A 23,303-nucleotide genomic window follows, 5' to 3' on the forward strand; every position below is an offset into this window, starting at 1 on the left:
ATCCCTGCAGTAAATAAAAAGCTCTCTGCGAAGTACAGAGTGCCTGCCTCAGACCCTGTCATGGGCGTAATTTTAGGGGGGGACAGGGGTGTTTGTCCCCCCCAACTTTCATGGCACACCATTTTGTCCCCATTCATTTTGCTGGTGCACATTTTCTTCAGATGTCATGTCCCCCCAACATTTTTAGCAAAGTTACTCCACTGGACCCTGTATACTTAAGTAAACACCCAACCCCAGAGAGTTTAGTAGTGCAGGCTGCGACGTCGTCAAGTAGTAAATCGGCATACCCCACTATACCACAAGAGAGAGACAACAAAAGATTTGATGCCATGTCTAAAAATATCTTTTCAGCATGCAGCAGGGCACTTAAGTCTATTAACGCCACTTGCACGCTAGCGAGATTCAGCCATACCCTTTGGGAGTGCGCTTCATCGGCGGCTGACCATCTCCCAGAAGGGGAGGAATGAGATGCATTCTTGAATATCATCAAGGATGGGAAGGATGCGATGTGTGAGTCCCTCCAAACAGGTCTCGACTCTGATGGCAGTATCAGCAGAGCCATGGCGGCGAGTACCACAATCCGCAGATTTGCGTGGTTGCCGAAATCTGGTTTTGCCCATGATGTACAAGCCAGCTTTCTGAATATGCCCTTTGACGGTACCCCACTATTTGGCAAGAAGGCTGATAACATTCTGGAAAAATTGCAAACCTCAAAGGCGGCAGCAAAATCCCTTGTGGCTGCAATTCGTCAAACTCTGAATCGCCCCACAGGTACGTCCTGGAGGGGGAAGCCCTTTCGTTTTTACTCTGCATTCGGAAAAGGCAGAAGGCAGCCAGCTCAAAGGGGCCAGAAACGATTCAACCATGGTGGACGGGTCAAAGGTACCAAGTCCGCATCAGCAGGTGCTGCTTTACCCTCAGCATCTGCGTCATCCGCTTCTAAACCCCTCTAAGGTCTCCCCCTTTCCTACACACTCCTCACAGTCATCCACCGGGGAACAACTCTTTGAAGTTTCCAGACCCACTCCTTATGCAGGAAATGTCAGGCCTTCTAGAGAAAGGTGCCATAGAACCGGAACCTGCAGTGGAGAGGAAAAAGGGTTGGTATTCCCCAAACTTCCTAATACCAAAGAAGGACGGAGGATTGAGACCCATCTTGGACTTGAGAGAATTGAACAAATTCTCAGGAAGGACAAGTTCAAGATGGTAACCCTTTCTCAGATCCTTCAGGCCCTCCAGTGTCAGGATTGGTTGGTATCTCTGGACTTTCAAGATGCTTACTTCCATGTGCCAATCCATCACAAGCACAGAAAGTACCTGCGGTTCGCCATTGGCAGCTCTCACTATCAATTTTGGGTTCTGCCATTTGGGCTGACCTCCGCCCAAGGGTCTTCACCAAGCTAATGGCGGTTGTGGCAGCAAGTCTAAGGAGGGAAAAGATTCATGTCTACCCCTACCTGGACGACTGGTTGATCAGAGCAGTGTCCCCGGAACAAGTTCAGGTCCATCTAGATTATGCTTTCCACTCCCTCCACAAACTGGGCTTCTCCCTCAACCTAAAGAAGTCACAGATGATACCATCACAGATATCCCAGTTCATTGGAGCAGTCCTGGACACATCCTTGGGAAAAGCCTTTCCACCAGAAATGAGGGCTCAAGATATTCTACAGATGGTCACCAGATTTCAAAATGCCCAACGTCTACCAGCCTTCGACTTTTTGAGGTTGCTTGGCCTCATGGCATCCTGCATTTTTCTAGTGCCAGAGGCTCACCTGAGAATGATATCTCTCCAGTGGGTGCTAAGGACCAAGTGGTCACAATTCTCAGGAATAATGTCAGATCTCCTACAAATCCCAGACAGAGTAGCACAAGACCTTCAGTGGTGGGCCTGTCAGGAGAACATCCTGAAAGGAGATGACAGTAGTCACGGACGCTCCACTCACGGGGTGGGGAGCCCATGCCAACGACTTGACCATCAGCGGTCGTTGGTCTCTATCGGAGTCCAGACTACACATCAACCTATTAGAGCTGAGAGCAATCAGGCTAGCACTGAAAGCTTTCCTGCCATCAGTACAGGGAAAACATTTCCTGATAATGACGGGCAACACAGTGGCCATGCACTACCTCAACAAAAGAGGAGGCATAGGGTCACTGCCACTGTGCAGAGAGGCAATGCAGCTCTGGTTCTGGGCAATTCAAGAAGGATTCTCTCCATCAGCAGTTCACCTAGCCGTGGAGAAGAACACGACGGTGGACGCTCTAAGCAGGCAGAACACACTCTCCCACGAGTGGTAATTAGCTCAGGAAGTCCTTCAAGAGATCTTCACCCTTTGGGGAACCCCTCAGGTGGATCTGTTCGCCACCAGTATCAACCGGAAGTGCGATTAGTATTGCTGAAGGGAATTTCCCCTGAGAGGAGCTCTAGGGGACGCGTTTGTGGCAGACTGGCAGTTTCCACTTCTTTATGTGTTTCCTCCAGTCCCCGTCATTCCTCAAGTGATAAGGAGGTTGAGGAGATTCCAGAAACCCATGATCCTAATTGTCCCGGATTGGGCCAGGAGAATGTGGTATCCGGATCTTTTAGATATGTCCATCTGTCCTCCGATTAGTCTTCCACAAAGAGAGGACCTTTTCTCGCAAGAGGGAGGTCAGGTTCTCCATCCGGATATCACGAGTCATGCTTGGTTTCTGTAAGGTTGAGATACAAGGATTGGGATCTCCCGAATGACATAATGGAGGTGTTGCTTTCAGCCAGGAGGCCAGCAACTAAATCTTTATACCACTGCCGTTGGAACAAATTCTGCAGCTGGTGTAGAGATAAGAATATTGACCCTTTTTCATGTAATACACTGATGGTGTTATTTTTTTTACTATATTTGGTGGAATTTAAATCTAGTCTTAAAATTTCTAATGGGTACTCCATTTGAACTTCTTCATTCCTGTCCATTAAGGTTTCTCACTCTTAAAACAGTGTTACTTGTGGATTTACCTTCTGCTAGAAGAGTGAGCGAATTGCAAGCTTTATCTTACAAACCTCCTCATACAGTCTTTCACAAGGATAGGTAGTTCTTCAAGTGAAGCAAGACTTCGTCCCAAAGGTGGTCTCAGAATTCCATATCACACAAAAAATAACCTTACCTTCATTTTACCCTTCTCCTCATCCAGGGAAAGAGGAAGAGAGATTGCACAGGCTGGATCCAAGGCATGCCTTGAGTTTCTACATTAACAGACTTGCAAGGATTAGACAAGCAGATCAGTTGTTTGTGGGGTATGCAGAACATAAACTAGGTTTGCCTATCATGAAACAAACCATCTCAAGATGGATAATTCTAACTATCATAGAATGCTATAAATTAGCGCGGAAAGAGCCTCCTCAACACCTCAGGGCTCATTCAACCAGGGGTATCGCAGCCTTGTCAGCTCTCCAAAGACAAGTTCCAATTAAAGACATATGTGCAGCTGCCACATGGTCATCTGCACACACGTTCACCAAATTCTATAGTCTAGATTCCTCCACTAGCCAGGAGACTAAATTTGGGAAAGCTGTGTTGCACTCTGTGCCTTTTAAAAAAATAATTACATTTTACTCCCGCCTCCTATATACATTACTGCTTTGGGAGTCTATCAAAGATAAGGAATACGTGGGAGGACACAATCCATTCGAAGAACAAGTTACTTACCAACTGTAACGGTCTTTCGACTGGATGTTCCTCCCACGTATTCCTTATCGCCCCTCCCATCCTTCCCCGCAGTAAAACTTCCCTTGTAGTTGCAGCCTACACTGCTTCAAGGGTATTAACCATCTTGTACAAGGCAAAAACAGCACCTCAAAATGGAACTGAGCAACGGACGCTGCGTGAGACTATTTATACCCATGGTGACGTCGGTGCCGATACAGAGGCCTTCGAGGGACACCTACCTGAGGGACGTCAACGCGCAGCACACTCTACTATGGAAAATGTTTCCGGGGCCAGCAAGCTGGAAGTGAATTTATCAAAGATAAGGAATACGTGGGAGGAACATCCAGTCAAAAGAACGTTACAGTTGGTAAGTAACTTGTTCTTCTGCTTCATGCGATGTCACCAGTCTTCTCTTTCATTCATCTTCACACTTCTTCCAGAATCTCCTTTAAAAGACTAATTTCCCTTTCCCTGCGGATAAATCATATAGGGCTTTCTCAAGGATACCTTGTTTCGAGGACCCCTCGTGATATAGGGACCATTATTGGCGTTGTATATGTCGCATTTTCCGGTTTCCAACATATAGGCAATATGGGGGCACGACCTCCGGTAGAGGCACTTGGCTCCTCCTCTACACTAATGCGACAGCTGGTTACAAGCTACTACAAATAAATAGGTCTTTTGCCAAAAAAGCATGACATAAATGTTGTACTGTATCTTGCCAAATCCATAATGCATGTTTTATGTAATTGGGGGCTTTGTGTTCAATAGCAACTTTGAATATTTACATGGTGTTTTGATAGTATTTTCTGTTTTTATGAAGACATACATTTTGAAATTATTTGTTTATTTTATGTCGATGGAGTGATGTAGTCTATTTTCTATGTTTTTTATTTACCCTTGATTGAAACAACAAAAAATCAATGTGTTCTGCTTTTATGTCTGCAGTTAGTGATTGGCATTATGCGCTGTACATTTAGGGGTTGTGAACAAACACATTGCGCGTGATAAAGCGCTCGGTGTATGAAACAAGTTTAACAGCAGTCAATGAATGTGCATTTGCTGCAGACCTGCTGTGGTTGAGACCCTCTTTGATGTTGTGCCTGCATACCAACTGTACCTTCTGGGCTCAGAACGTTTGATGAACCAGCACCAGCAGAATGCCTCCTGCATGTGCTTCCTTACTGGGTTGCGCAAGACTGTCGCAGCAATTTCTGCAAGAAATGAATCTGTGTCTCAAAGATCCTTTTAAGGAACAAACCATTCCAAGGCATTTAGCAACAGCTCACAACCATAGAGGAACAATTCCATCTCTGCAACGGCAGAGAACAGAGGATTGTGCATATCTCCCCAAGAGGAAATTGCCAGCAGATGCACTAATGCCACCGAAGAAGTGGCCACCAGTAGTACCACTGTAGTAGGCAGTCAAAGGAAAGGGTCAATACTTATTTTTGAGCAGTAATACGAGCAAGCATCATTCAGTAATACTCGACCTGCTATGTACTGAAGAAGCCTTATTTAGGAGTGACTCATTCCTTGCAGTTCTGTGAAACATTGAAATGGTTCTGAAATCCTGAAAAGGATTCACACTCTTACTTACCCAGTTTGTGTAAATAGTAGCATTTCACACATCACTGCATAAAAAAGGTCTGAGTCTGAATCCAAATGCAGAGGTCTGAGAGCATCAAGATCTCAAACATCAAGAGACTGTCCAGTCATATCCCATAACGTATTGGCAATTCATCATGGCATATGCTGAAAGTCCTGAGAAGGAACCTCAAATTAAAAAATAGGACTTATTATTAACCATGGAAAAGAATTGGCATCTGGATGATACAGGATAGACAGATTTTTATATAGCGAGCAGGCATACCATAAGGAAAATGATAGCCACGATACATTAGTCTTCTGAGTCTAGCATAACCTAGGATATTCATAATTCTTAAAACCTTAAAATACATGCTTGTTATGAAATGGCAGACTTCATTGCTGCAACCATCACATAGTAACACTGTGCATGGCTTCCATTGAAAGACGTTCGCAACTATTTCCCTTTCTTAATTCTGTAACGTCCTACTTTGACGTCATGACAGATGATTATGGAACTCATGATGGTAGGGGATGTCATGTAGCTGGGTAGATTACTCAAAATAAAAACTGGTTTTGATTGAACAACTAGCAAAAAGTACCAGTTCCCCGAATGGTGGTAGTGGACAGACATGACAACACTCATCAATTGTTGAAAATCAGTGATCCTGTAGGTCGCTGTTCCGAATCGTTTTTATCGCTTGATGTGCTTTGCACCTTGAAGTAAACTGCACTGAGAATGGGAGTGTGTGGCTGGCTGACATACCCCAGAGCAGACGTTGGGGGGGAGGTCCGACTTTGTCTGCTGCTGCACTCTGGGACCTACTGTGCTCTCCCCTCACCTGTTTCCTCACCGTGGCGTGGTGCAGTTTGTTGCGGTGCAAATGTCCCAGAACGGTGCATTTTAGGGTTGAGGACCGGCCCTTCTAGGACCACATTGATGTTTTGCTGATTTTAGTCAACCGCTTAATTTGTGAAGGTGCTGCAATCCGGGGAAAAGGGTGGGGTGTCCAAATGTCATGTAGCCTGTAATGTCCAGAGGGTCCTAACCGGTAACTATGCACAATTTGATGCCGATTGGTGAAAAGGTGTGGTATTGTATAAGGAACAACGCTTCGCCAAGCCACAAACCCACAAACAAATGTTGGTTTGTGCTGAAGTCCAGGGAAAGGGGTGGGTTGTCCACATGTCATGTAGCTAGTAATGTCCAGCGGTTCCTAACAGGTAACTTTGCACAATGTGTTGCAGATTGGTGAAACTGTGTTGAATTGTATAAGGAACAACGCTTCGCCAAGCCACAAACCCACAAACAAATGTTGGTTTGTGCTGAAGTCCAGGGAAAGGGCTGGTTTGTCCACGTGTCATGTAGCCAGTAATGTCCAGCCGTTCCTAACAGTTAACTTTGCACAATGTGGTGCAGATTGGTGAAACTGTGTTGAATTGTATAAGGAACAACGCTTCGCCAAGCCACAAACCCACAAACAAATGTTGGTTTGTGCTGAAGTCCAGGGAAAGGGGTGGGTTGTCCACGTGTCATGTAGCCAGTAATGTCCAGCGGTTCCTAACAGGTAACTTTGCACAATGTGGTGCAGATTGGTGAAACTGTGTTGAATTGTATAAGGAACAACGCTTCGCCAAGCCAAAAACCCACAAACAGATTTTGACTTGTGGGGAAATCCTGGGAACTGGGTGGGGTGTCCAAATGTCACGTAGTCAGTATTGTCTGGAGGGCCCTAACAGTTAACTATGCTAAATTTGGTGCAGATTGGTAAAATGGTGTGAAATTGTATAAGGAAGAAGGCTTTGCCAAGCCACAAATCCACACATTTTGACTTTTGCTGAGATCCGGGTAAAGGGGTGGATTGTCCAAATGTCATGGAGCCAGTATTGTCCAGAGGGTCCTAACAGCTAACTTTGCAAATTTTGGTGAAATGGTGTGGAATTGTATACGGAACAACGCTTCTTCACAAACCCAGCCACCCACACATTTTCACTTTAAAAAATATAGATAACAAAAATCGGAAGCTCAAGGGCTTAAATATTGATACAATCTTTAGCTAAATTCTTCAGTCCCGAGACTCTCCAACCTTTACATTGATCCTTGCTTTGTGTGTTAATAGGGGTATGCAAACACTTTTTCTTGATCTGTTTGTTGCAGGTTGAAAGGGGTCACCTAACCCTTTGTCTTGTTCTTTTGTTGCAGGGTTGAATGGGCTCCTGAACCCTTCTTCTCACCCAGTCCTTACATTTCAAAATGCTGCACTCAGAACCCCCACTAGTGGGCAATGGGTCTCTTTTTATCAACTACTGGTAGACCTGAAGCTTCTCTGTTATCTGTAAATAATGCTACAGGTCGAGGTTTTGCTTAGCTCTGGGGTCTCTACTGGGGGTTTCTCCCATTCTCTCCATCAGGTGTATTCCGGTACCCACTTCATCACTTCTGTACTCCTTGGCTGAGCCTGAAACTTGTCAACCCATCATCACGTGCTTGATCTCCTGCCGCCATGGGAGCAATCCTTTGAGATCAGGGTCTTTCCTCTACCCCCCGCCTTGGGCAACGTATGCTTCCTCCTGCTTTCCTGTGTGGTCTGCTCCCTCCTTCTGCTGATCCTGCTGCTTCTTTCTAGCTTCGCCAACCACCTCCTCCTATGGCCAGATTACAGAAACGTTGTATCGGTGCACTCAATTTTGCTCGGTATTGGCACCAGGGGAAACTTTGCCATATTTTTAAAACACTGGGACATATTAGAAAATCTTTGCACCCATGACAAGTGCAGATTGGCATGTTGGAAGCACCAATGCAAAAAAAGCCCTTGTGCAAAAAAGATATTTTTAATGCATTTTTGCGGTAGGGCAAACTTTGACCTAGTGTTAACTCCAATCCATAATAGCACAAGGGCAAACTTTGCCCTGGTCAAAAAATTAGTTGAAAATGCATCTGTTTTACACACAGACAATATTTGCTTTGGTGCTTATAACATGCCAAACTGTCATGCTGCAAGGGTTTTCTAATATGTCAGAGTGTTTTACAAAAAATAGGGCTGGAGCAGGATTGGGGGGAATTTGTCAATAGATATATGGCACTGGCTGCAACCGGAGCAGATTCACCAGCAGGGGCGCTACCATGAGAGAACTTGGCGGCTTGGGGGAATATCTAGCTTCCCGGAATGAGGGGCCATGCGAAGGAGGAGGGGAGTGAGAGACACCATTCGAAAGGGCCCTCGTCGTTAATGGCCTCTGAACATATCGGACGCGGCCTTGGTTCAACCCGCAAGTGGACGTATAAAGGGAAAATACTCAACTACGGAGGGTGGGGAGGGGGGGGGGTGGGCTGTCAGAGGGAAGGGGGCGTTTCAATGTTTAATGTTTGCTTTAGGCCAAAGAAGGCCCAGCTAGTTTGTGACTCTACTAACGTCCTTCATGGTAATGTTTTAGTGCCTTAATTTCAGTGGTTTGTTGTACCGTGTGGAAAACCTTTAGTAAAATCTAATTTTAAAAAAAAAATAGGGCACATTTTGCCCTGGTGCTAATCCCGTGCAAATTTGCACTTGCACGGGTGCAAAGTTTCTGCAATCTGGCACGCGGGTGTTCAGCTTCCCCCTGCTCACTTTCTCCACGCATTGACTGATGTTGATCCTCTTCCTCCATACTTTCTCCAACCTCTTCTTCGATGTTGCTCACCTTCCTCCTCTTCACATTCTCAAACCATCTCCTTGTGTTTGTCGAAGCAAAGACACCACTCTGGATGTCTTTTTTGTTGAAATGCAAGGAATCGGCCGGCAGAGTATCCCTTTCTGAAAGAGTGAACCACTGAGTTAATAATACAATCCCCTTGCATACTCTTCTCATTAGACCAACACTGGCATCACCGAACTGGCCATTCTCACGACCTTGTACTTGTAACTTTTAACAGGAGAAAACCGTCTCCCACTTGCACATCTTTATTTCATTGGGTTACGTGCATCATCTCTCACTTGCACATCCTTGCTCCATTTAGTCACATGCTACAACTACCTCTATACAATGCCTTGTGACCCTTCTGACTTCCCTGTGCCAGAAAACAAAACCACCCTTCCAAAAAACAAAGTGAACGCTGTTATGACATACTGTTTTCGCATTCCCTCCTTTATATTTTATGTACAAGCATCCGTCGTAAGACAAGCCTTTATTTTCAATATTTTACAGAATGTATTCTTCTATCTCTAACCCAGGTCTATTACTGACCCTGCATATATAAGGTTTGCTAATATGATGTTAAACAATATCTGCAGTTCGGACTGGACTGCCCCTTTTAGAGTGGGATCAAGCCTGATTTGCATATGGTCTTTCACTTTCTGTAATGGCTTGGCAGGCTGAAAAATGGTGGTCTGAAGGGTTGCCTAGGGCTGTGCTAGTCGTTATGATTAATTCAAAACCTTCCAGCCATCACCTTTTTGTTTTGCTTAAGCAATTTCTGTCTGTGCTCACGATGCAATGCATTTCCTCTTCAATGCAGAAAGAGCTTTCTTTATCACTATAACACATTTACTTTTCAATATGTTCGTGGTGCACATGAATATGTACTAAATGTAGTTTATGCTACTCCTTAAGACAACAATATACAAGAAATTGGAAACAATATTCTCCAGCATTGGATCTTTCATGGATTCACATGCTTAGAATATTCCCCGTCGTCAGGCTGGGAATCCCCGGTACATTATATAGACCCTTTCCCGTAGGAAAACTTTTTCGACGCTTATGCGTCCTATCCACCTCGTTTTGTATCATGCGTGCCCGCGCCGTCCGGACGCCATGATATAAATACAGGACCCGCTCCCGCGCTCCCTCAGATTTCAACCGTCTTTCAAAGTAGTGGGAACCTCGCGGTTACTGCTAATTGAAGTTAGGTTGTGTTTTCGCTTCGGTGGGGATTCCTTCGTCGACGGGGACTCAATTTATGGCCTGGCAGCCAGAGGTCTGTGAACCGGCCCCCCCTGAGGTCCTGCTGCAAGACACGGCCTTGCCGGGGTCGTCGGTGGAAGGAGAAGGTGACATGGTTATGCAGCCGTCGGACCTGGGCCTACGGCCTTCCAATACGTCGACGACGAGTGCGAGTGGGGGTGTGGTCCCTCTATCCTCGACGTTGCTGACCCCCCAGACGGTTTTGTCTCTGGATGTGCTTAATACACTTCAGAAGCTCCTGCAGCGTCTGGATACGCAGATCCCTCAACCTGGCACTTCATCGTTGATATTTTCTGCACCTTCCGTCGACGAACAAGTTCAAGCAGCTCGCACGACGCCAAAAGCCCTTCGGCCTCCCAGGTGGCGAAGGATCGTCCTCGAGTGCAGGAAGAGGGTGTGCTATCGGAGTCCGATTCTATACGAGGTGACTCAGGTTCGGACATCTCCCTGTCACCGTCGAGAGACCCAACATGGAATTCGGATGTAGAGGTAGAGTCTACGAGGAGTCAGGCACAACCATCTCCTCCGGATGATGTGGGAGCCTTCCATGCAATGATGGGAAAAGCGTGTTCCGAGTTCGGCTTAATTCCTGAGGAGCAGAAGAAAAATTGCTTTCTTTTTGATCACATGGGTCAAAGGAGGAAATCGGTATTTGCCATCCCAATCCTGGACCACGTATGGCAAGAAGGCCTCAAGACGATGCGTCATCCGTTCTCGGAACCGGCCATTAAGGGGCGTATTGAGAAAAAGTTTAAAGCTCCAGAGTCCACTCCAAAATGTCTAACATCACAGCCACTGTCAGACTCTGTGGTATCGGCGGCAGCGGCTAGGAAGGCCAGAGTACAGCAAAAATGTTCAACCCCTCCAGAAAGCGAGGCAAGGAGACAGGACGCCTTCAGGAAAAAGGTGCTCTCAGTCGGCGCCACGACGGTGAGAGCAGCCAACTCCTTGGCGATTGTATCGCGTTACGATAGGGAGATGTGGCATAAAATAGCCCCTATCCTAGAACACCTGCCGGAAGAACATCGCAAAGCAGCCATGTTACTAGTTCGGGATGGTGAGGAGGCCTCGAACCATGCAATTAATATTGCGGTGGACCTAGCAGAGTCGGGGTTCAAACAAATCAATCATGGCGTAGTACTTCGTCGACAAGCGTGGCTCAAATGTACTACTTTTAGACCGGAAGTCCAGTACAAAGTTCTAGACATGCCATGTGAAGGAGAACATCTGTTTGGAGATAAGGTTGATGAAGCCTTGAAGGGGATGAAGGAAGACACGGGTACCGCTAGGTCTCTTGGCTCCCTCCAGACAGGTAGAAGTTTTCGCTCTTTTCGCCCCTTCAGGGGCGCCTCTGGAAACTCCCGCTTTGGAGCCTCTAGGGACCGTGGATTTAACAGGCCCTCATACTCTTCACAAGGCTACAGACGGGCATCCCAGTCGGCACGTAGAGGCAGAGATTATCAAGCCTCCAGACGACGAGGCTCGGGTCCCTCGTCGACGAAGGACAAGCAAACCAGCAACCAATGACGGCCTTCGGAACGTCCTGGGGGGTCGAGTCTCTCATCATATCGACCAATGGAAATGCATCACGACAGATCGATGGGTTCTGGACACGGTTCGCATGGGTCATGCGCTGCAATTCAAAAACAAACCTCCAAGTCTTCCGCCAGTGTTTTCGGCCCAGCCCCACCTTCGAGTTCTAAGACAAGAGGTGGCGCTTATGCTACAAAAAGGAGCGGTAGAACGGGTTCCTGTGGCACAGGAAGGACAAGGGGTTTATTCCCGGTTCTTCGTAGTCAAGAAGCCGAATGGAAAATGGAGGCCCATTCTCGACCTGAGGGTACTCAACAAATGGCTAAAGGGCTCAAAATTCAAAATGCTAAAGCTCCAGGAGGTTATCAGGTCAGTGCAACCCATGGATTATCTGTCGTCGCTAGATCTTCAGGACGCATATTTTCATATCCCAATACGTCCACGACACAGGAGATATTTAAGGTTCGTCGTCGGCCAAAAGCATTTTCAGTTCAAGGTCCTCCCGTTCGGTCTCATGTCCTCCCCCATGACGTTCACGAAGTGCTTGGCCCCCATAGCGGCCCATTTAAGGAAGGACGGTCACCATGTCTATCCATATTTAGACGACTGGCTGGTCAGAGGCTCGTCCATGGAACAAACACGAAACAGTCTGGGGGCCACGATGTCCCTTCTACAGGAACTGGGTTTCGCGATAAACTTCAGCAAGTCCTCCGTAGAGCCCTCGAGGACCTTGGTCTTTCTAGGAGCGGAGTTTCATACGCACACAGGCCTTGTAAGACCATCCAGCGAAAGAATACAGAAGCTACAAAGCAAGGCGTCGGAATGGAAATGCGGTACCAGGGTGTCGGTGCGCAAATACATGTCCCTGCTAGGGACCATGTCGTCCTGCATTCCGTTGATAAACAACTGCCGACTGTTTATGAGACCGTGCCAGGAATTTCTAGCGGACCGTTGGATGCAGAGATTGGTCATCGACGAACAACTGGTACAAGCACTCCGCTGGTGGAGAGTTTCTACTCATCTAACGAAAGGAATGCCTCTGTTGGAACCGGAGTTCCAGAAGACGGTGGTGACGGATGCATCACTGAGCGGATGGGGAGCTCATCTGGAGACGTTACAAGTACAAGGCCGGTGGTCGTTACAAGAGTCCTCCCTGCATATCAACCTGCTAGAACTGAGAGCAGTGCGGTGGGCCCTAAAATCTTTTCTTCCTCAACTGAGAGACTCTGTGGTGCGTGTCATGACGGACAACACGACTACAATGTTTTACTTAAGGAAACAAGGAGGAACACGTTCCAGGTCCCTGTCGACGGAGGCACAGACAATCTGGCATTGGGCCCTGCAACACAACATGCTAATCTTGGCGTTCCACCTACCAGGCGTGAGAAATGTGGAGGCAGATGCCCTCAGCAGGGAAATGAACGAGGATCACGAATGGGTGCTGAACGACCAGCAACTACAACATGCATTCAAGAAGTGGGGACATCCTTCCATCGATCTGTTCGCGACGAAGGACAACAGAAAATGCCCGCAGTACGCAAGCAGATGGCCTCAGCAGGGCTCACTGGGAGATGCGTTCTCCTTCCCATGGACGAACAAATTCCTGTACGCATTCCCTCCTTTTCCTCTTATCCGGAGGACGTTGCAATGGATCCTCAAGTACCCATGTCGGGTGATTTTGGTGGCCCCGTATTGGGCCAGACAGGTGTGGTTCTCAGACCTGCTGCACTTGTCTGCGGCGGAGCCAATGAGGTTCAGGAAGATCCCCAACCTTCTGTCTCGACAGGAGGGTATCATCTGGCATCACGACCCGGACAGCCTCAAGTTGACGGCCTGGCTCCTGACTTCGCCGAATTTGGCCAGCTAACGATTCCGGGGGAGTGTCGTCGTATTCTGCAAGCGGCAAGAGCACCTTCCACAAACACTTCATACTCGTACAAATGGAGGAGTTTCTGTCAGTGGTGTGGGGATCAACCAGGTTTCGATCCGCAGTTGATTATGCCGGAACAGCTCCTTCCATACTTGCTGTTCTTAGCTCAAAAGGGCTTATCGGTGTCGTCGATAAAAGTACACCTGGCCGCCATCTCCAGGTTTACACGGCAATGACATTCCGCACCATTATTCAGCGACCGCCTGATTAAGCACTTCCTTAAAGGGTTGTTCAGGAGCTTCCCTCCCGAGAAGAAATTTCCTCCGGTGTGGAGCCTCAATCTGGTGTCAGCGTCTCTTATGAAACCTCCTTTTGAACCAATGTCATCGCCGTCTCTAAAGTTTTTGTCCTGGAAATTGGCTTTCCTGGTGGCCATCACTTCAGCCCGACGTATTTCGGAAATCCAAGCTCTAATGGTAGACCCACCATACTTAAGATTTTTTAAGAACAAGGTGGTCCTGGCCACTAACCCACAGTTCATACCGAAGGCGCCTTCAGTGTTCCATAAACATTCCTCTATTGTCTTACCTACGTTTTTTCCAGAGCCATGCTCGGGAGCGGAGCGCACGTTACACACATTAGACGTGAAGAGGGCTCTCAAGTTTTATCTTCATCGCACGCAACCTTTCAGGGAAACGAGGCAATTGTTCGTGGCCTATGGTCTGGGTGTTAAAGGCAAAGCCATTTCAAAGCAAGGACTGTCAAGATGGGTATCGTCTACCATTTCGTACTGCCATTCCAAGGCTGGGAAGCCTCTTTTGCGACGCCCAAGAGCTCATTCCACTAGAGCGGCGGCATCGTCGACGGCGCTGTGGTCTGGAGTCCCTCTAGGGGACATCTGCATGGCGGCTACCTGGGCGGCTACACACACTTTTACCCGCCATTACTGCATGTCACAACAACATGCCGAAGATACTCGGATGGGACAGGCGGTGCTTCGACACCTATTCCAATAAGGTAAGCCCCGGTTGAGGGGTTAGTTCTGGTTGCAATTATGATTGAATATTGTTCGTTCTCTATGTTAACTATTGCCGATGGGTACACGACCATAGAGAACTGGCATTGTGAGGAAAGTATGTGAGTTTGCATGCACGCCTCCTCTCTTTGGGATGGTACTGCTATGTAATCTATTCTAAGCATGTGAATCCATGAAAGATCCAATGCTGGAGAAGGGAATAGTTTCTTACCTGTAACTCCATTTCGGAAGGGATTGTGTCCTCCGACGTATTCCTCATCTAAGATATATATATCCTTCAAGCTCTGCTGGCCTCGGAAAATGTTTTCTCCAGAGGGCGCTGCGCGTCGACGTCCCTCGAGTCGATGTCCTTCGACAGCCGCCGTATCGACGCTCGACGTCATCCTGCCTATAAAGGCCGCGCGCAGCGTCCGTTGCTCAGTTCCGTTTTTCCGCGCTACTCGGTGCCTCGGAATACCGTTGCTCAGTTTCTTAGTCAGATAATCCTATTTACCTCGAGTTATTCGATCCGTACTCGATGGCTTCCTCGTCGGAACCGACAACTCCTCGATCCGGCTTCAAAAAATGTCGAGATTGTGGGAAAAAGATGTCGTTGACCGATCCTCACAGAAATTGTCTGTGGTGCTTGGGAGCCGAACACCATTGTTCGGAGTGCGAGGACTGTATGTCCATGACAGCTAAGGCCCTGAAGGAGCGTAGGGGGAAGCTGGAGAAAGGTAAGACTTTTAAAGCTTCTTCTTCGTCGACGAAGTCGAGACATTCGTCTCCTCGTCACCATTCGCGCTCCAGGTCTCGGAGTGGGTCTCATCACTCCTCGAGATCGAAGCACTCGAAGAGGAGACGTCGAAGATCCCCTTCTCCGTCTTCCTCTTCCTCTGTTTCGCCAAAAAGAATCCCTTGCCCCACGAAACATAGTTCCCGGGCTGAATGGGAGGAATTCAGAAAAAATATGATGAGCATCTTCGAGAAAGCGGCCTCGACCCCCTCGAAGACTGCCGAGAGCGATGCTCTGGTCGAAAGACCCGAAGGTCAAAAACGCCGCGAGTCGCAGTACCCGGCGAAAGAAACCTCTCGAGTGCGTCTCGAACCCTCGAGTAGGACTATGACCTCCAAACCTTCCTCGAAGGTTCCGTCGACGTCGAGGTCGATGTCTTCGACGCCGTTGTCGAAGGGACCTTCGACACACGGGTCTGTCGACTCGACGCCGGCCTCGACACCGGCGTCGACGCCGAGAAAAGTCACGGTGACCACACATCCAGTGACGATCCCCAGGCCCTCGACGTCGATGGCGTCGATATTGTCGAGTAGAATTCCAATTCTGTCGAGGTCCTCGAGGCCTCCACCTCTGTTTTCGACGCCGCGCTCGAAGCCTTCGACGTCGGCGTCGACGACATCGACGTTTTCGAGGCCAATAATGACAAGTTCGGTACCCTCTGCCTTGGAAATGGGATTTACTCCCTTTATGAGTTCAGAACAATTAAGAACTATATCCTCAATTTTAGAAGAGGTTGATTTGTCTGAACAAGACACATTTGAGTTACAGGGACCTGTAACCCCAGTTAGAGAGGAATTTTCCTCTGAAGAGCGCAGATTAAAGGATCTTCATGATTCTTTACATGAGGCAAGTGGATTAGACACTTCCCCTGAGGTGGATTTTGCTAAGCCAGACCCGGGGGAGCATGCTGAAACCCCCTACAGAGCCTTAATGGCCAGGATTACAGAGTTCATGGGGTGGTCTACACCTTCACAATCTTTCCAGCAAGATGACCTCACGGATATTCTTGACAAAGGCCCACAAGAGGATCCAGTGGTGCCCTTTCATAAAGCTCTTCAGAGAAAGATCATGACAAACTGGGAAACCCCAGATGTAATACCAGCAGTAAATAAAAAACTGTCTGCAAAGTACAGGGTATCTTCCTTAGACCCAGAGTTCTTGTCTAAACATCCATCCCCAGAAAGTCTGGTGGTACAAGCAGCATCCTCTACCGATGTCAAGACGGCTTATCCTACAGTCCCACAGGACAGGGACGATAAAAAATATGATGCTATGGCAAAGAAAGTCTTTTCAGCATGTAGCATGGCGTTAAAGTCTGTTAATGCTACTTGCACCCTTGCTAGGTTCAGCCATACACTTTGGGAGTGTGCTTCTACAGCGGCTGACTGCATCCCGGAGGGAGAAGAAAGGGATGCGTTCCTGAATATTATACAGGACGGTAAAGACGCTATGTGCGAATCCCTCCAGACGGGCATTGATTCGGCTGACAGTATCAGCAGAGCAATGGCGGCAAGTACATCAACCAGGAGGTTCGCTTGGTTGAAAAAGTCGGGTTTTGCCCCAGATGTGCAAGCCAGGCTCTTGAACATGCCATTTGATGGCTCTTCTTTGTTCGGGAAAAAGGCGGATGACAGTTTAGAGAAACTGCAAACTTCAAAAGCAGCAGCAAAATCCCTAGGAGCTGCAATCCGTCAGACTCCTTTTCGTCCCACAGGAACCTCTGCGAGGGGCAAGTCCTTTCGCTTCTACTCCGCATTCGGAAGAGGTAGAGGACGACCGGCTCAAAGGGGTCAAAGAAGAACTACCAGAGGTGGACGGGGTAGATATTCTAAAGCCGCAGCAACAGCAGGTGCCTCTTTACCATCGGCATCTGCATCAGCCGCCCCAAAACCACTCTGAGGACTCCCCTCACAGGACACCTGTAGGAGGCAGGTTGACTCAACATCTGACGGTATGGCAGGCTATCACGTCAGATGCTTGGGCATTGGAAACAGTCGCCCAAGGTTACTGCCTGCCTTTCCTACGTATACCTCAGAGTCATCCACCGGGGATCAGCTCTCAGAAAGCTCCAGATCCGCTCCTCTTGCAGGAAATTTTGGACCTGCTAGAGAAAGGTGCCATAGAACCGGTACCTGTAGCGGAGAGGAACAAGGGCTGGTACTCCCCTTACTTTCTCATTCCGAAGAAAGACGGAGGACTGAGACCCATCTTGGACTTGCGAGAATTGAACAAATTCCTCAGGAAAGACAAATTCAAGATGGTCACTCTTTCACAGATCCTCCAGGCCCTTCAGTTTCAGGACTGGTTGGTATCTCTGGACCTTCAGGACGCTTATATTTCCATGTGCCTATCCATCTCAAACACAGGAAATACCTGAGGTTCGCAATTGGCAACTCTCACTATCAATTTCGAGTACTGCCATTTGGGCTGACCTCCGCCCCGAGGGTCTTCACCAAGTTAATGTCGGTAGTGGCTGCAAGTCTAAGGAGGGAAGGGATTCACGTCTACCCCTACCTGGACGATTGGCTGATCAGGGCTGTTTCTCCGGAGCAAGCTCAGATCCAGCTAAATCACGTGTGCTACTCCCTTCACAAACTGGGCTTCTCCCTCAATTTAAAGAAGTCTCAAATGATACCATCGCAGAGACTCCAATTCATAGGAGCGATCCTGGATACTTCCCTGGGAAAAGCCTCGCCACCAGAGGTGAGGGCTCAAGATATTCTACAAATGGTTACCAAGTTCCAACATGCCCAACGTCTCCCAGCCTTCGACTTTTTGAGGTTGCTAGGCCTCATGGCATCCTGCATTTTCCATGTGCCAGAGGCTCACCTGAGAATGAGATCCCTCCAGTGGGCACTGAGGACTCAGTGGTCACAATTCTCAGGGAGAATGACAGATCTTCTTCAGGTTCCCGGCAGGGTGGCTCGAGACCTTCAGTGGTGGGCCTGTCAGGAGAACATTCTGAAAGGAGAACAGTTTTGGCAACCCTGGCCGGAGATAACAGTAGTCACGGATGCCTCACTCACGGGGTGGGGAGCCCACGCCAACGACTTGACCATCAGCGGTCGTTGGTCTCCATCGGAGTCCAGACTACACATCAACCTGTTAGAGCTGAGAGCCATCAGACTTGCGTTGAAGGCTTTCCTGCCAGCTGTACAAGGGAAGAATGTCCTGATAATGACGGACAACACGGTGGCCATGCATTACCTCAACAAAAGAGGAGGCGTAGGATCACTACCCCTGTGCAGAGAGGCGATGCAGCTCTGGTTTTGGGCAATCCAAGAAGGAATCTCTCTATCGGCAGTTCACCTAGCCGGAGAGAAGAACTTGACAGCGGACGCTCTGAGCAGGCAGAACACAGTCTCCCACGAGTGGGAGCTAGCTCAGGAAGTCCTTCAAGAGATCTTCGCCCTTTGGGGAACCCCTCAGGTAGATCTGTTCGCCACCAGCCTAAACAGGAAATGCGACCTGTGCTGCTCAAGGGAATTTCCTCCGAGAGGAGCTCTGGGAGACGCGTTCATAGTGGACTGGGAGTTTCCGCTTCTGTACGCGTTCCCACCGGTCCCTGTCATTCCTCAAATGATCAGGAGGTTGAGAAGATTCCGGCGAACCATGATCCTAATTGCCCCGGATTGGGCCAGGACAACGTGGTACCCGGACCTTCTAGACTTGTCCATCTGCCCTTCAATTCGACTTCTGCTCAGAGAGAACCTACTGTTATTTCTGTTAGGGAACTCGTGTAAATATGAATAAGCTGCAGAACTAAATAAAGTGAAAGCTTTACAACAGCTCACCTTGGCAATCGATGACTCCAACTGGAAAGATAAAGCAGGTGTGAAAATTTCCCAGAGACAGCCCTGGCCACTCAACCCAGGGTAAAGTAACCCAGGAGAGCGGGCAGGACTCCCAGGGAAACCCTCAATGGGAAGAAAACCCTGGACGAATCCCAGCTCGTGCAGATCAGGATACGATGAAAGATGGACGTCTACGGCAGGTACCCCCGGGAATCACACCAGACACTTTGTCTGCAGGAATGAGAGGTGAAGAGATAGGAATCAGGTTAGAGGAGGGTCTGTATAATGGAAAAGAAAAGAGCTTCAAAGAGATCTCTCTCACCCGAATAGGACTAATGGAAAGTTCGGGTCTGGAATCTGACTGCAAAGGACAGCTTCGGGGAAGCCTGGAAGGATAATAGGAGATGAGAGCCTGGCCAATCTCAAAGGGAATCCTAGAGAAAGGGTACTTACTCAGATGTGGGTCTGGCCAGAATACAAGACAAACAAGATGGGTTGGCGAAGCCGGTTGAAAAAGAAACCAGCGAATGCAGAGCAGAGGATCTGATGAGAGAAAGCAACAGGGTAAGTAGGAACCGCTAATGGTAGAGAGAAATGTGTGCATGAAGAGGAAGGATACAGCAACGAAGTCACAGAGCGTCAAAGACAGAAGCGACGCGAAGCACTGGTCGCTTCGGTTCCGGATAAAGGATCACGTGACCGGTCGGCCGCACGTCAAGAGAGCGTGCAACTACTAGACCGCTGCCAGCGGGTCGGAAAGATACTCTAGCTTCCATCTTGGAGATGCTTGGAATCAGGGTGCCGCACACGCGGGTCCGTGCCCATAACGACCACTTGCCGCGATGTGTAACAGTATGCCCTCTCCTCCGGGAGGGCGCCCCTGGTTTGCCCGGATGAAGCAGGAAAAAACGTCGCACAAGTCGTTGTGCATGAACACCAGAAGCTGGCTCCCACGTTCTTTCTGCAGGTGAATAACCTTTCCAGTCAATTAGAAACTGCAATCGACCACGATGGTATCGTGAGTCACAAATTGCAGCTACTTCAAATTCAGGACCACTGTCAGTGAGAATCGGAGGAGGTAGGGAATCATGATTGCGATGAAAACGATCCCGCACCACTGGCTTAATCTGAGACAGATGGAAAACCGGGTGAATCCGAGACCAGGAAGCAGGTAAGGCAAGTCGGACAGCAGCCGCTCCAATTTTGGAGAGAACCAGAAAAGGACCGAAATATCTGGGAGATAGCTTAGATGGGACCAAATGACGAGGAAGAAATCTGGAAGCAAGCCAGACCGAATCCCCGATGGTCAATTCCTTAAATTCTCTACGATGACGATCAGCATACTTCTTTGCTCGATCCTGAGCTTTCTGTAACGACTGCTTGGCCAGTCTCTGCCCCTCATGGATATCTGCAATCAGAGAATCCACCCCCGGACAGTTGGAATCGGAGGGAGAAACACTCGGAGCAAAGGAAGGGTGATAACCATAAGTACAGAAGAAAGGAGTGGATTGGAGAGCAGAATGCAAAGAATTGTTGTATGCAAATTCTGCTAAAGGAAGCAGTTCCACCCAATTATCTTGAGCTGCAGAAATAAAGCACCGTAGGTATCCCTCGAGGGTTTGTTCAAACGCTCAGTTTGCCCGTTCGTCTGCGGATGATATCCAGAAGAGAGGGCACGTTTGATCCCCAGAATGCGACAGATCTGCTGCCAAAAGAGGGAGGTGTACTGAGGACCTCTGTCCGACACTATGGTATCCGGTAGACCATGGCGAGAAAATACTTCAGAGAGAAAAATGTTGGCCATGGAAGGAGCATTTGGTAATCTTCGCAGAGGGGTAAAGTGTGCTAACTTGGTGAAATAATCGATAGTTACCATGATAGTAGTCATATTCGATGATGGTGGTAAGTCAGAAATGAAATCAGTGGAAATGATTTGCCAAGGTCGGTCTGGTATGGGCATTCTAGCTAATAACCCTAATGGTGGTGAACAAGGGGACTTAGCAAGAGCACAGATGTTACAGGCGGCTACATAATCCCGGACATCCGATCTCATGGAAGGCCACCAGAAATGCCGTTGGATAAGTTCCAATGTGGGAAGTACGCCCCTATGTCCTGCAGCTCGTGAGTCATGGCAAATCTTTAACACCTCCAGTTGTAAAGAAGGAACGGGAATCAACACTTGAGTACCATGAAAGTAGTATTCCTTTTCCTTGGCGAGAAGATAAGTAGATGCCAGGTCTTCACAAAGAGTTTTATTAAGAGTGGTGGCTGTTTGTACCTCTTGCAGGAAGTCAGTGAGTACAGCAATAAATCGAGCACTGGGAAACATCTTTTCTGGGCTAAACGATGAAGTTGGAGAATCTTTACGGGATAAAGCATCTGCTCTTAGATTCTGTCTGCCAGGCCAGTAAACAAATTCTATCCGAAAGGGTAAGAAGAAATAAGCCCAACGTGCTTGTCTGGTATTAGTGGTATAAGCATTTTGGAGAACCTTGAGATTTTGATGATCAGTACGCACCAAGACAGGAAAGGGTGAGCCCAACAGCAAATGTCTCCATTCCTCAAAGGCGCGTTTGATAGCCATCAGTTCCTTCTCGAGTACTGAATAATTTATCTCAGCAGGATTAAATGTCTTGGATAAGTATGCCACCGGTCTTTCTTCACCTTGTTCTGATGCCTGTAACAACACAGCTCCCAACGCATTCTGAGAAGCGTCTGTCTCAACAATGAATTGTTTGGATTGGTCAGGGTTGATCAAAACTGTGGAGGAGGTAAACATTTTCTTCAAACTGTCAAAGGCCTTTTGAGCTGAATCATTCCAGACAAATGACACCCCTTTCTTGAGAAGTCGAGTCAAGGGGAGTATGATTTCTGAGAAGGAAGGAATACATTTACGATAGAAATTGGCGAATCCCAAAAACCTCTGTATGTCTTTTATTCCCGTAGGAACAGGCCAATCCACAACTGCGGAAATCTTTTTGGGGTCCATGGAGATGCCCAGGGAAGATAGGACAAATCCTAGGTAGGTAACTTGTTTCTGATGGAATTCACACTTGGATGCTTTGCAATAGAGATGGTTGGACTGCAGGCGTTCTAATACAATGTTAACATGATGGATATGTTCCTCTTGGTTGTTGGAGTAAACCAGGATATCGTCGAGATAGATGATGGCAAATCGGAACAATATGTCGGCAAATAGATGATCCATGAACCTCTGAAATATTGCAGGCACATTATCTAAGCCAAATGGCATCACATGATATTCATAATGTCCAAAAGGAGTCCGAAAAGCAGTCTTCCATTCGTCTCCTGGAGCAATACGAATAAGATGGTAAGCACCACGAAGGTCCAACTTGGTATACCAAGAAGCCCCTCGAACAGCTTCCACAATATCCGTGATGACAGGCATGGGATATTTGTCAGTTGTGGTTATCTTGTTGAGTCCTCGATAATCTATACAGGGACGGAGCTCATCAGAGTCTTTTTTGGGAATAAAGAATAATGAAGCTCCTGCAGGTGACACTGACTCAGAAATTAGACCATTCCGTAAATGAGTTTGAAGGTATTCTTTTAATGCCGCCTTTTCCTTTTGCGACAGAACGTACATGCGGCCAAAGGGAATGGGCTGGTCGGGAAGCAGGTTTATGTGACAGTCATCTCTTCGATGAGGAGGGAGATTAGGAAATTCGGGGTTTTCAAACACTGATCGGTAATGCTTATGACAGTCAGGAATCTCCAGTTGGCTGATGGAAGATACCGTCGGTTTGAGAGTTTCATCTGCAGGTATGCGAATCCCCACAGATTCTTGAGAAAGACAATGACGGACGCAATATTCTGACCCTAGAAAAAGAGTTCCCGCGGTCCAGTTTATGAAGGGGTTATGCAATCTCAGCCAAGGGAGCCCCAGGATAATTGGATAATGGGCAGTTCTGATTACGTCAAAAACCAGGGTTTCTTTATGGCTAGATATTTTACAAGTGAGCGGAATGGTTTGGTCCTTAATGGGGCCTGAACTCAGAGGGGTACCATCTACTCCTTGAATAGGAGTAACCAACGTCTTTGGTACCTGAGAGATACCGTGTGATTT

The sequence above is a fragment of the Ambystoma mexicanum genome, chromosome 11 (genome assembly GCF_040938575.1).
Source record: "Ambystoma mexicanum isolate Mex_15411 chromosome 11, UKY_AmexF1_1, whole genome shotgun sequence".
Lineage (NCBI taxonomy): Eukaryota > Metazoa > Chordata > Amphibia > Caudata > Ambystomatidae > Ambystoma > Ambystoma mexicanum.